The sequence below is a fragment of the Lissotriton helveticus genome, chromosome 2_1 (assembly GCF_964261635.1).
Source record: "Lissotriton helveticus chromosome 2_1, aLisHel1.1, whole genome shotgun sequence".
Taxonomy (NCBI): domain Eukaryota; kingdom Metazoa; phylum Chordata; class Amphibia; order Caudata; family Salamandridae; genus Lissotriton; species Lissotriton helveticus.
In genome coordinates, this window is record NC_136059.1 from 596,005,171 (window position 1) to 596,019,273 (window position 14,103).

Genomic DNA, 14,103 nt, shown 5'->3' on the forward strand with positions numbered 1-14,103 from the left:
TGTTCTCAACAATTCCTTCAATTTTTCAATTTTATGAGATGCCTTATGGTACATCCATTCCTCTAACACCACTCACTCATGTACATCATTCTTCCCTTTCACCAGAGAAGGGCATGTGTGCTGCATGCAGTATATGGCCATACTCCTCCTGGGCAAGAACATACAGAGGGCTTCAAACTTGTACCCCAATTTGTCTTCCCTGGAAATGTCTAAACCAAGTAAGGAAAACGTTACTCACATAAAAATTAGTTTGTAGCTGGTACTGCTGTAGATTCACATGCTGTGCTCACTTCTGCCATCTAACCTTAGGTGAAACAGTATTTAATGGTCATGTGGCTCACACTCTGTGCACATTTTAACAATGGCTTCCTTCCAATAACCAACCATCACTAGGTAGATCCATATCATATGAATACAGTCAGCATGTGCAAAGTTGCTGGGTCAAGAATCAGCGCTCTCTGGGTGTCATTTGTGAAAGCTAAGAGGAATCAATTGAATCCTTTGTAAAATGCTATACAGTGTGAATCTAGCATTGCTCAACACCTTCTCAACAACCTGCCAGGTCATTTGTTGTTCTGCCTCTGAAAACTCCTCCCACAGTATCAGTGTCATTTGGACTTCATCACAAGTGATCAGTGAGGGAGGGGGGGAAGTGACAATTTTTACCAAAGGAGTCTGTAAATCAGCGCGATTCCTTGAGAAACCCCTATGTGTGTTCTATAATACACCCAGTGCACATGACTTTGTTGGTTTCTCTGGAAATTCGGCCCATATTGATGTTGTTGCCTATAACAGGCCAGCATATACTAATAAAAAACTGATCACTTAATATAGAATTGCGTTTGTGTCTCGGCAAAAGTTATGAATATATCACTTTCAAACAGGTGTCCCATTTCCCACACTAGAACCATCTTGTGACCACAGCATCAGTTCAATAGCTGAATACCCAAAGTTGGCAACCATATGTGATATGCCACACCATCACCCGCTCCTCGTGTTCATCGTTTTCATTTTTGGAATATTAAATGGTAATGCCTGCCCCATAATGTTTTTTTAATTCTTTATTGTCTGCATATCTATGCAACGACATGTATAATGCATACCTTATGCATAGGCTGTCCGGTTTTAGGTTTAAACCTATAATAACTGATAAAATGCCACTGAAAGAGAAATAGCCCTCACCAGCGAAAACATATAAACACTGAAAATACACCGGCACAAACACAAACTAAATGCCATACAAAGAAAGGAATAAGAGAGTGACAGAGACATTTGTATTCTTCCCGAAAGGTCCAATACAATGTAACTTTGTTATACAAGCTAGCAGTAAGAAAGACTGGGCTAACATTCTGCTTGATTTTTGTTGTTTAGGGATGCCACTAAAATATTGTTTCTTCTTCCTTTTTCTTTTTTTCAGTTTTGTGGGCTTTGTTCTAAAGATGGTTTTGTTTAATTAGGTTATAAACTGATAGGTAAAACGGCTGGTTTCATAAGAATCTTCCCTAATATGTGTCATCACATTTAACCACAGAGAATGGGTAAAAATCCTCAATACATCAGCCCGTAGCTTCTAGTAAGTCAGTATTGATAGTAGGTGAATTGCCAACACCTCAGGCTTTAAACATTCAATGCAAGGTATAGTGACAAGTATATGTGAAAAGAGTGCTATCACCAAGCATCTGGGATGGTGGTTAAAACATGACACCAGACGTTTGGAAAACTTGGAACGCAGTGCCACTTGGAATGCTTGGCAAAAAAGGTTCTTTCCAAGTTCAACAAAGATTGGAGTGACATTGTTTGTATTTGCAGTTATTCAGCTACGTATATGAAAAAGTTGTATGATGACCTGTCAAAATTGATACCTGAGCTGAAGTGCTTCCTTGTAGGAGATCTTTGCCACTTGCTAAATCGAATGTTGAAAGCATCCTTACAATCTTCAGAGGTAATGAGGAATGCTATTGACTTTTTAGTCCATTCTGGTGCACTGTTTTCTTATGCATAGGAACTAAAATGCAAATATTTCTCATTTTGTACTTTGTGTGGCATCAAAGAAAGAGTCATCCCAACTGTGTCCCTTGGCTGATGGTTCTCAGTCCAAGGGGCTATGAATGCTATATTATCCATGTGTCAACCGTTTACAGAATTTTTGCTCAGAATCTCAATCTTCAATTACACCAGTATTGGCATGGAAAGCGATGTCAGTGGCCAGAGTTAGCAAATTGTGTACTGGCATTTTTGGTGTTGCCCATCTTAAGTGCCAATGTTAAGAGGACATTTTTACAGAAGTTTACATGGGAAGGAAAGAGCAAGCGCACATGACCAAAGACTCACTGAAGAAGTATTGGATGGTGTACTACAATAAGTTTAATTTGCAAAAATCAATTTGGACCTCAGATACACTATACGTATACTGTATATATAGCATGCACTATCAGTGCAGAAAGCAAGCAATAATGAAAGCAAAACTTTCCATAAACACTGGAAAAACACTGTTTCTGTTGTTTTTAATGGTGCGAAAATGTGTAACCACTGTTTTTTTAAGATATTGAAATCACTTGAAAACACTGAAAAAACCCCACCAGAATTTATCAAAAATAGAAACTGAAAACAGGAAAGCCTACATATGCACTATCAACAACGGAGACAAGCATTTGCAATGCAATAGGTCTCACCTTTGGGACCTTAGCAGTATTTAGCTATGCAGCATATCATTGTAAGAACAGACTATCACTTTTCACTGCCTATCTCAGATTGGAGCGCATGAGAAGGAGCAGTTGACGAACAGTTGGAGAGCGAGCAGCGGCTGTGGAGTTGCGGTCGGAGGAAAAATGGTAAAACGGCCAGTATTGGCCCCGGACCTAGCAGGGGATTGGAGCAGTTGGCGAACAGTTGGAAAGCGAGCAGCGGCTGTGGTGTTGCGGTCGGAGGAAAAATGGTAAAACGGCCAGTATTGGCCCCGGACCTAGCAGCGGATTGCAGCCAGTAGCATGAGGAGCGTGGGGTTACTGGCTGTGGCTACCCTTCGCCTACCCCGGAGAGGCAGAGGAACGGGCTAAGGACAGGCTGGCAGACAAACGATAAAAATGACAAAACAAACTGCAGCACAGGAATTGCCCGATCTCGCGGAGGCGGCTGGCGGTAGGCCGGTGCGGCTTGCGGGTCGGAGCGACCACTTTAGTTTTGAAGTCCGTCTGCCCTGTCTGCCTAGTCTTGTCCTACCTCGTCTTGTACCACCCTTCTTTCTCAACTGCCCGAGAACGGCATTGGGAGAAAGAGTGAGGAGTGAGGAGCAGATCCGGAGCCTGTCCGGACCGGAGCAGCTGTGCAGCTGCAGAGCAACGAGCTGCGTGTCTTTGGGGGAAGCCTGATTTGGTCTGGTCCGTCCATCCTCGGTGGTGTGCCTTGGCTCCAGGGCCGGTTTTGGAGGTTTGGGGGCACGGGTGACACAGCTCATCCAACCAGGTAGGCCTAAATCGCAATTGGCTGCAGCGAGTTGTGGTGAGTGGTAAGCTGTGTGCCATCTACTAAGTGTAATTTTATGGGCGCCGACCAGTGCTGTGCGGAGGGGTCCTGTGGGCACTGCCTAACTTCGCTGGAGCGGCGGCCTGCGAACCGGAGCTGCTATCTCAGGAATTATGGGGGAGATAGCAGATTGATAAGCGCAGAGTGGAGAGTGGGGAGCAGAGGAGAGTGAAGGGCTTATTGTGGCCGGAAAGTTGAAGCACATTATCCAGATTAAGCGATTAAGCGAGTGGAGGCAGGAGTAAGCCAGGCAGGCACGCAAGCCAGTAATCTAGAGCGAGATGACCTCCAGAAAATTGAGGTCAGGGCGTGTGCTCTCATCAACAAGTCAACCTTATCAATAAAGAAGATCGTTCAGCGCCACTAGACAACTACAGCATCTCTGCTACAAATCCCACCCAGTTATGAATGGCTTTTTTCGAAAGATGCCCCGGATTGCTCCTGAGGTTGCAACAGTGGTCCAAGAAGGCCAGACCTTCAATTTCCATCCTGCAACAACTTCTTTGTTGCCTCTCGCGGAATCACAGGGAACCCATGGTAGTCTTGCTGGGTGCCAGGTGCAGCCTTGTGAAGCGCCCCAGGCCCAGATCTGTGAAAGAGTGGAGGATGGCCTTAGTGAGCAACCGTTTGACGCTTCCCCCTGTGCATCTTTGGACTCTGATACTCTTGTCATCCAGCAGAGTCAGCCAATCACTTCATTAAATAGGATAAAGTCAAGAGACGCCTTCATACAGGCAGGAACTCCTCTTTTCCTGGTCCCCCAATACTTCCTTTGTGTAATCTCAAAAAGGAAGAGCTCTGTTTAAGTACACTAGTCGAGGTGGCCGAATTGTGCCCCTTTCCGGAGAAGTCTATCCTGAAAATCTTCCCTCTGTTTAAGAAGAGTAGAATGGGGGGCGCTGGAGAAGTAGAGAAAACCAGGGGCCATGCCAAGCAAACCAAGCAGGTGGGGAGGGAGAAAGGAGCGGGGGAGGCCTTAATCTCTCCTACCACTCAGTGCACTCCCCTATACTGAGAGGGAAGGGAGGACTGAAAGTAGGTAAGAGGGATAGCCCAGTAATAAATCATAAGGGGGAAAACATGAAAAAGAAACACAAAAAAATGAGACGATTTTCTTAATGAAAAGCGGCAAAATTGCATTTTACCCGAATCCTGGAAAGCCAGAGTGAAACTTATTTAATAATTGGAGAAGGGAGGCCCTAAATCACCGTTAGCAGATGGCAACCCAAGAGAACTCACCAGAGCGCCCGTGGTACCAGCTGGGAGATTGGGGGACTCTGGACCGGTAGTATCCCCACCAACCCAGTTGTTGCAGTCCCTCCAGGCAATCCATCCCTCCTTGACTAACGAGATAGTGTATTCATCAGGAGGATAAATGCAAATGGGATATGGGGCTCCCTCATTACAGACAGGGTCTGAGGTCACTGATTCCAGGGTCGATGGTAACCTAGAGGGAGGGCCCCAATTTCCAACTATCACACAGGTTGGGCCAAATAGAACACTCACATGGACCACATCTCCGTCCAATAGAAACATTGAGGCCCCAACTCCCAATATCGTATCATACTCGAACATTCAACCCCATGGTGGTACACAAGCTGCCAGCTTTACAGATAGGGTCCCTTTATGGATCCCCTGTAGGGACTCTCCAAAGAAATCTAGTGGGGTACAGACCGGTCTCCCATTGTGGATTTTACCTGGCTATTTGATAATGAATCCACTCCGATAAACAGAGGATTCATTCTTCGCTTATTCTCAGAACTAGAGGCATTAAAGCTGATAGCAAGCAAGGATATTCTAAACGTGATGATTAATGTACATGACACTCTTCCTTATTCTAGGGTCACTTTTGGCTCCTTGATAGTGGCCAATCTGGTTTTGCAGAATTGTGAGCATTTTTTTAAACGAGGGCTTTACATAACATCTATTATAGAATATGAGGAATATCAAACTGTGGGCTCTAAAAGTCATCATCTGAAAGTTCCTAGGGCTATTAAATCAGTGGCGTTAGATGCGTTGGTCCCCTGATACTGAGTATTCTGTGGGTAATACCAAAGATGTAGTGGTCTCCGTGGACAGGAGGGGACGTTCAATACATTTTGTGTCAGGTATGGCAGTTGCCCCTCAGACCCCGGAGATAGAAGATGAATCTGGCCAGTGGAGTTGGGTTGCAAGAGCCCTGAATAACACGCATCCGGTAGTAGTAAGGAGCGCTCCGTTGAGGTAACTTGGGTGGGCTACTCTTGTCCTGAAATATGGCCGGTCTGGGACCCAATGAAACAAAACTGAATTCCTTGAAAACTCTGAACCCTCTAATCATATGCTTACAAGAAACGGGGTCTTGCAAAGAGTTTCAAGGGGATGGTTATTTTGTTTGTTCCTGCTATGCCAAGCGCTCTGAAAGGGGACATTCCAGCTGGGGGTCTCCATTTTGCTTAAAAACTCCATTTATTGGAATCAGAAGGTTTTCTGCCACCCCTCAAACTTTTGTATATGTGTAAAGCTGGCATGTTTGGGAGATTCTGGCAGGTTTACTTCCTTCCTTGTGGCAAATTTGGATACCCCTCCTGGGAGTCATTTTGATCAGCTTCTGAGTGTATGTTGCTTCTTTTAATTCAGGATATAGCTACTAGGGAAGAATGCCCCCAGTGACAATAGTGGGGGACCTAAATGCCAGAATCTCGAACTCTGCTTCGGGGATTTATGCCAATACTGACAAAGAGGAAATTTGGCACATTCCTGAGATTTTATTACCAAATAAAATAAAAACAGACAAAAGGGGGGTTCCTCCTGCTTGATATAATCAGAAGCTTAGATCTTGTTGTTCTAAATGGGAGAGTGCCAGCTGACAAAATAGCACATTTTACATTTAGCTCGCAACACATTCAGAGCCTTTTAGATTATGTGATTGTCTCCTATCAAATGTTTGGGGCTTGTGATAATTTGTTTATCCTCCCATCGATATGGAGCGACCATAGAATAGTGGGTATCAAAGAGGCTTTTAATCTACCCATATTGGACCCGGGGAATACCGGTCAGGGCTTGGCTCCTTTTAACAAAGCAAATGGTCGGTCCTTCTGGATGCAAAAAATATCTCTGAAGTAGGCTTGAGTGTAAAGAAGTCTTAGAAGCCTTATGTAGAAAATAGGGTCTTGCTCATGCCAATATTATACACTTTTTTCGGGGCCCAAATGGAGAAGATATGTAATTTAAGTTCTATATCTTACCGGCCTGTCCCCTCTGAACCCTTTAAATCAAGCAATTAACCACCTTGTCCGAAAACAGTAAATACATTTACTTACTAGACAGCAGCAGGAAATGAATGGCCTCAGGCGAGTAAAAAGACGACGTATGCTTATTGAAAAAAGAAGTGAGCTTGACGCCAAGTGGATTCGGCTGAGGGAAGCTACAAGGGCCAAAGACTCAAGAAAATATTGGCACTTGATCGCAGAAGGCAGAGGGTTCTACCCATACCGATTCCAGAAAAGGACTGGGTGGACTACATCTCCCTATTATACAAAAATAACAGCCCATTTCTCCTGTCATGACTGATGGGGTTAAATCTACTTTTACTGAATTTGGTCCCCCGTCAGGAGAGGAAGTGGTAAATTACATATGCTAGAACCTCTGGCGCGCAAGAGCCGGATGGAATCCCGATTGCACTAATCAAAAAGGAGCCAGATGCATAGGGTGATTTTTTAGAGCCACTGTTCAACTATTGTTTTCTTACGAACAAAAACCCCCTCTTGGGAGGGGAGTATTATACTCCCTCTGTATAGAAAGGGACCGAAAACTCTACCGGCTATCTTTAGACAGATTGAGCTGCTGAATGCCTCAAGCAAACTATTCGCAAAAAGTGTATTATGTCATCTACAACAATGGGCTTAAGATCAGTATATTCTACCACCAGAACAAGCTGGTTTTAGAAAGAACCATGGCACTCTGGACAATATAGCGGTAGTTTAGACTATTGTAGAGAAATATGTTTTCTCACGAGGTATTTCAGTGTATACATTTTTTATTGATTTGTCCACGGCGTTTGACAAAGTGGATCTCCAAACGGTGGAGAAAGCTTCCCCATTGGCATACCACATCATCTCTAGGCCTTATCATGGAATTGCATACAGATTCCTGGTGCCAAGTTCTGATGGGAGATTCGTGGGGGTGATCATGTAAAATCAGAACATACAATGGGCTTAAGCAGGATTGCTTATTAACACCACTCTTGTTTTTTGGATATTGCTGATCTCCCCAGAGCTCTGAACTCAGTGAGGGGGAATGCCTCCAGAATCGGTACAGTGCCCGTTGGCTCTCTATTATACGCAGATGACGTTGCAATATTCGATCTAACGCCCATTGGCGTGCGACGTCGTGTGGATGCCCTAAGTAAATTTGCAGAGGCCAAATTCTTGAAAATTAATATTGCAAAAAGCAAGATTTTGGTCTTCCGCAAGAAGAGGCTTAGAGTCGTCTAAAATGGATGCTTGGTTCCGAAAAACTGGAATTGGTTTATTCATACCTATATGTGGGGAAGGTTTTTTCTAAAACAGGCCGACATTCAGAGCACATTAAACGCTGTGTTAGTAAGGCTGTCTCCCAGGTGAGTGCATTAAACAGATTTTACAAAACTTGTGGGAGAGGCCATTTTGGCCATGTTTTAATAGTTTTTAAGGTTAAATTCCCTCCTTGACTAACATATGCTGCTGAGGTGTTGAATATGAATTATTGGCTCTCCTTTGATAAGGCGGAAGTACGAATTCTGCATCAAATCTGCAATCTAAACTCTTTGGCCGCCCCACATGCAATACGCTTTGAATTTGGTATAGTCCTGTCTTTTATTTTATCCTTGGCAGCGGATCTGCGGTGGGGTAACTCCCTCTCTTGGGGGGAGGAGGGTACACTTAGGGCTGCCCTGAGAATATAAATTTTCGATACACTAAAAGATCAATCAACGTTTTTTAGGTCCTTTGTATATGCAAATGACACATTAGGTCTTATTTATCTTGGAATATCCCTCACGGGATCTGAAGGCTGATACTCCTACTGAGACTTAATTTGCTGTCTCTAAGAGAAGTTACTGATATCTGGGATAAAATACCAAGAGAGAAGAGAATTTGCGAAATGTGCCAGTTACAAATCCAAGATCTAAACCATGTTTTATTTGAATGTACAAAGCTACAAAGTGCTAGGCATGTGTTCTTAAAGCTATTTGTTATCAAATTTAATATTCACTCTACCCAGGAGGCCAGATCTTTGGTTCTCTCTCCTCCGAATAAAATGGTTTGTTATAAGATATATCAATTTTTAAGGACATTTTTTTATAGTAATTTTATTCCTATGTCATAATATTTGTTGGTTGGATATTTGATTGTCTCATGTATTTATTGCGCTATTTGCACATTATACAGTACACTTGATATAAGAATTCCCCATAGGAGGCAGTCATATATAAAGGAAGAATTTTGTATGTATGCAAGAGCAAGTAACTAATTTAAAAATACTATCTGATACGTTTCTGCAAACATGCAGCGCTGCAACAAAAGAAATAAAATGGCGGCAGCAGTGCAACTAATGCAAGTAGAGCAGTCGCCTGAAGTTAAAGGCACTTTCTAAGTAAGCAGGTAACGAGGCGGGAGGAGTATAAAAAAAGGCAGGGTTTTATTCTGTGGTGGGAATGAGGGCACCGCATGAGGAGATGCAGCGCTGAAGCCGCTAGTAAAAGATAACATGCGACGCTCGTGAAACCGGCGCCGCGCTGTGAGTAAAAGTATTTTTTAAGGTATTAATTTAAAAAAAAATGGAGATGGGCAAGCCACACATAACAAAAGAAAGGCTCCTGTATCTCACCTTCCTTGCCAGAGCCAAGGGTTCAAGGGATTTTCTCCTCGACTCTTTATGGACATTTTTATTTTTCAAGACATGGAAACCCAGTGCCTGCATCCTGTAATGGCAACCACAACATTCTGAGGCATTCCAGAGATGCTTTTGTACTGCAATTTCTTTTAATATTGAACAGATGTACACCAAACCAAGCAAAGGCACGTCCTAGATTAAATGTCTACTTTCACAGCAAGATTTGTGTAATTCTGTTCAGCCACTTTCCATATTTTTTTTCAGAAATGACAATTTTCCTATGGGAGTCAAAATGGGAAAGGCCACCGTTGGTTTTGTGCCATCCCTATATTTACTCATCTCACCCGGCCCTCGCTTGGAGGTTCCACTTGAAACTTGCCATACTGAACCCAAATGACATGACTATTTTTTTATATGGCACTAAAGTTGTTTTAAAAAAACATAAAACGGCTTTGCAATATAAAATTACACCTAACCACGAGTAGAAAATGTGCTATATCTGCCTTTGTAATCTGTATGTGTATATATATATATATATATATATATATATATATATATATATATATATATATATATATATATATATATATATATATATATAATATACACACACACACACACACACTTTTGAAATCCCTGCAACAACTACATTAACTTACTAAGCTACACTAGTGATTACTTTACTAGTCATGTTAAAAAACATAGCAAAACACTCCTCTGCTTTTCTCCCCCTGCCTAGGGCTGACGCATTTGCATGTTTTTGACTTACAGTTGTCATCAGCCACAGAACACCTATTGCCCTCCACATGCATAGGTGCTTCCATCTTTGAAATATAAATGCAGAAGCAAGTAGAATTAAACATTTTATTCAATAGCTAATGTTGTCTGAAGATGGGTGCAAATTAGAATTGCCCTTGGCACAGTCAAACGTAAGACACCACCCTGACCATGTCATGAAACACAAGATATGATTATCTTGTCATCACATGTAAGAAGATATTGTCGAAGTAGATATTTTGTTGGAGAATATTTTTTTTGTAAAAAACAAAAGTGTAATATTGGATAAAATAAGTCAAGTATGTGTCCTACTGGTGTAGAAAACAAAGACCCTTTTTGATAAAGTGATATATTTTATTGAACTAACATTACAAGCTATGTTAGGGCGTAATAGGCACACAACCCTGAATAAAAAAACAGGGTATTTTCAATTTTCTATTACATATGCACACTGATACTAGTGGAGTCATAAATAGTATAATGGTTCAAATGAGAAGACCACCACACTAGTAACTTTTTTCACACAAAAAATAATTAAGATCACAAGTGCATCTGTCCAAACAGGTTTCCACATACATTACACCATTGTAGCAATATATTTAAACGGAAGTGCTTTAGGCCACAAAAGGGTATGGAAAGAGCTATATAACTAACGAAACAAGAGAATGCAATAGTTAGAATAAGGTGTATTTTGTAAAGTAGAGAGTAAGAAATTAGTCAAGCTGAAAGGATTTACCTCAAATTGGAAACTGTAATAACGCATTATTTGAATGAAAAGTAAAGAAAATACTTTAGCAGAAAAGAAGTTCAGATGAGTCTGTTCCCCTAGAAGTGCCCCACCCCGAGAGACACACACACGCATTCCAGCATTGACTGAGCAGATCTAGACTCCTTGTATCGCATTGCTTCATGATATTATTAGGAGACGACAGAGCTGATTTGATGTAATGCGTGAAAATGTCCAGCACGTATTTTATTTAAATGGGACATTTTTGGCCTTCTTTGGTCTCTTGTTCACAAAAGAAAAAAACACTTTTTAATTAAAAAAAAAAAGCATGTCCCTCCTTAAACTTCAGACATCCCAGATGTGATTTTTGCTTCAGTTCCCTAAAAAGGAGCATGAAGCGGATACGCACAAAGTGTCCATATGGCACTGCTTTGTGCTGCTTTGAAGTTACACCCATAATTCCATTACTGTAGTGGTCGAAACTAGCCTATAAAAAAAATGCAACATTATCCCAACACCTACCATCCCAAAAACCAAAATTAGTATAATCATCAGGCTGTAACACGTGAATAAAGTTTCATGCCTGTGCCATCATGAACAGTTTTTGATCAATGTGGAATATACTGTGAGTGTGATGCAGAATATAGATCTAGATATGAAAGGTGCAGTGCCACCTTCATAACAGGGTCTTTTCAGGGTCGCCAGCTTAATTCTCAGGTCCATAATTAGTCACTATATAGAGGAAATTACATCGTCAAGACTAAAGAACGTTGTTTTTGGAACCATGCATGACATGACCTCCGAGACAAAAACGGCATTGCAGAATAACTATTTTGACAAGCGAGGTCTGTCCAGTTAATGACAAAGGTAGTGTGACCCAGAATTGTGAAGCTTGCTTGAGACCCACTGTGTACAATAGGTATACCTAAGGATGTAAACACCATCTCCTGCCATGGCAAGCCTAAATCCTGCAATCCTGAGACATCCTCACTTTTCAGAGTGCTGATTGAGACTTGCACCATTTCTTGGTTAGTTCCAAGTCTGCCGATGACCTTTGCAGCTCACTTCACAGATGTATTAGACCCTTCTCAGGTTCCTAAATGTACACCAGTGTATAATGAGAATGTAAGTGGTATTTACCTATTTGTACTTCCCATTCATGCATCATGTATCTGAGCGCAGCTGCTAGTGGCTTCAGAGCCAACGCTAATATGTTGGATGAGAGGGGGTATCCCTGCAAGTTACCACTCTCTAGCATCCATTTCGCTGATGCAATCTACCCAGTTATCAACCATGCCATTGGTGACATACATTGTAACTTTATCCAGGCGAATTTATTTGGGCAAAAGACATAACGATGCAAAGCAGCAAAAAGAAAGCTCCATCAGACTGATGAATGCTTTTCCAGGTCAAGTGATGCAGTGGCAAACTTCCTCCTGGCATTCTCTAGGTATTATTTTTTAACATGTGCAAGGTGTCTCACATATAGCATTATGTTTCTTTGTGGGATAAATCTAGATTGATTAAAGTGATTTAATGAACTAACTACTCTCAGCAGCCTTTCTGCTATGGCTTTACTCAGCATTTCGCAGCAGTATGGAGCGCTGATAAAGGGCTGTAAGAACCACAATCTGCAGTGTCTTGTAACAGTCAGGGCATCCATTTAAGCTTCCAGAAATGTATCTATGAAAGGAAAATGCTACTTACCAGTATGCATCTGTTCTTGGCATGTAGGGCTGCAGAACCACACACTTTTGCATTAGATCACCATCTGGTGGTGGGCCCGGATGATTACACTTTGTTGTTGTCTTGGAAGAGTCTTTGTCTGCTAGGTGACTCCTCCCTTAGACCGTAGTGCGCATGGGCATCGACTCCATCCTCAGATTGTTTTTGCCATTGGGCAAATGATGGCGTTGTATCATTAAAGATAAGGTTGACCATGTATTGTGTATCTAAATAAGATAATACTGGAACAGATAAAGGCAGGAGGCGGGTGGGTGTGTGTGGTTCTGCAGCCCTACATGCCAATAACAGATGCATACTAGTAAGTAGAATTTCCGTTCGAGGCATATGGGCTGCAGACCACACACTGTTGCATAGATTGCACAGCAGTTTCTCCCTTAGCGGCGGTCACCCACATCTGTTGCAGTAGTTTGAAATAATGTCTTTAGTACAGCCTGGCCCGCACTTGCTTGTTGTTTTGCCTGCACATCTACACAGTAATGTTTTGTAAATGTGTGCGTAGTAGACCATGTAGCTGCTTTACAGATATCATCTAATGGTATGTTTCCTAAGAATGCCATAGATGCTCCTATCTTACGGGTAGAATGAGCCCTAGAAGGAATGGATAAAGTGCGATTCGCTTTTTGGTAGCAAATCTGAATACACTTAACAATCCATCTGGCGATGCCTGATTTAGAAATTGGATTGCCTTTATGTGGAGGTGAAAAGGACACAAACAGTTGTTTAGTTTTCCGAAAAGGTTTTGTCCTATCTATGTAGTATAGAATCGCTGTCTTTACATCAAGTGTGTGAAGAGCCCTTTCTGCAACTGTTTGCGGTTGTGGGAAAAATACCGGCAACTCAATGGATTGGTTGAGATGGAACGGTGAAATGACTTTCGGCAGAAACTTTGGATTTGTCTTGAGAACCACTTTATTATGATGCAGTTGTATAAATGGTTCTTGAGTTGTTAATGCCTGGATCTCACTCACTCTTCTTAGTGATGTGACTACTACTAAAAAAGCAACCTTCCATGTAAGAAACTGTAATTCACACTTATGCAGTGGTTCAAAGGGTGGACCCATAAGTCTTGTAAGAACAATATTTAAATTCCATACTGGAGAAGGTTGTATTCTTGGAGGAATTATTCGTTTAAGTCCTTCCATGAACGCTTTTATTGCAGGTACCCTAAACAAGGACAAATGTTGTCTGTTTTGTAGATATGCCGCTATAACAGCATATGATGTTTTGTATAGAAACATTTAAGGGGTTCACGTTATCTGTGCAATAGACAACAAATCATTTCCATTTTGCTGCATAACATGCTCTATTGGTAGGACTACCTTGCCTCTTTAATGACATCCATGCAATCAGGAGGTAAATTTAGATATCCAAACTCTAAGACCTCAGGAGCCAAATCGCTAGATTGAGCTGCATTGGGTCTGGATTCATAATCTCTCCATGGTTCTGTGTTAGTAGATATGGGGAGAGTTTTAGTTTGT

General features: G+C 41.9%; 1 protein-coding gene across 3 annotated transcripts in view; it reads right to left on the bottom strand.

The window, feature by feature from the left end:
- Positions 1–14,103, bottom strand: part of BDP1 (BDP1 general transcription factor IIIB subunit) — a 1,449,812-nt gene that overhangs the window by 1,302,090 nt on the left and 133,619 nt on the right. The gene's annotated exons all lie outside the window — the stretch shown is intronic.